The following is a 1,275-nucleotide window of genomic DNA, read 5'->3' as shown; positions in this document are numbered from 1 at the left end:
TTCTTCGTGTTTGTTCCACTTTACTGTCCCAGCTGCAGGTGCTGGGGGCAGAGTCCTGGGATTTCCTCTGTGACTTGGTTGTGTCCCCGCAGCCTCCACAGAAAATATTGCACCCCTAGGAGGAGAGTTTGGGTTTTACTGTGATGTGTCACTCTCCAGCCTGTGCTCTGTCTCTGTCCTATACACACCCATGTCAATCAGGAATTGCTCAGCTGTGCTCTGCGGAGAGGAGACTGGCTGCACAGGGGGCAATCCATGACTTGGTGTTGCAATGCTGAGCATCACAGGGCTTAATTTGTAGGCAACTAAAAAATCATCGTCTGCAACTCTGCAAAGCTGAGTTAGGGGCCTAAACTCCCTAGACAATGCATGGGCATCACAGGCCCCTTACAGTGCGATTCACAAAAGCCAGCTCACTAGGCGGGAAACCATCTAAGCTAGCCAATGGGAGAGGTGACAAGGAGGGAGGGGTGTCCTAATCCCTGCCCCCTCTCACAGACAGGTGCCTAAATCAGGGCTGCAGAGGGGCATCTTTGTCTGCTTAGCAACCCACAGACGGGAACCCAGCGCCTGATGTCAGGTGGCTCAGGCGCCTAAGGCATTTCTTGCTGGAATGAGGTAGGCACCTGCATCGCTCCACAGGAGAGGGGGAGAGAAGGAGGGGGTGGTTTTGGTGCTATCACCTGCCTTATAACATTTAGCCCCATGGTGAGAGCACTCAGCTGGCACATGGGAGACCCCTGTTCAGTTCTCCCATCAAGCTGTGTACAGCAGCTCACAAATGTGAGTACCAACCTCCGGCAAACAGTTATAAACCAGGGCACAAACCTCCCACTGGTTGTGTGTCCTGTATTTAGATTTCACCTACTAGGTATCAAGTGAGAACACTCAAGCACTAGAACAGCCTGAACATGGAGTCACAGACAGTCCCCTTGGGTTCTCTGGTCTATCTCGCTGCTTTTCTGCCTCCTCCCCTGCTGCATCTCCCTGATCCCCCTGCCGGGGCTGCCACATTCCCAGCAGCAGAGCGGGGGCAGCTACTAGAGACAGAGCTGGATTAAGGTTATGAGGGACCTAAGGCTAATGTGAGGGAAGGGCCTAAGTAGGAATTACATATTGCAAACAAATTATGTCATCAAACATTTCTCTACATACATATTTACATATTACTTATTTATGTAAAATTAATAAGTTTATTCTACTCTGACTACACTCAATTCTTCAAACAGACACTTCTGAGTAAGAGGTGGCCGGAGGGATGCTCTGCTGTCTTTC

Source organism: Chrysemys picta, chromosome 12 (assembly GCF_011386835.1).
Source record: "Chrysemys picta bellii isolate R12L10 chromosome 12, ASM1138683v2, whole genome shotgun sequence".
Taxonomy (NCBI): Eukaryota; Metazoa; Chordata; order Testudines; family Emydidae; genus Chrysemys; species Chrysemys picta.
The sequence above is the reverse complement of the archived record's forward strand: the minus strand, read 5'-3'. Positions refer to the sequence as shown.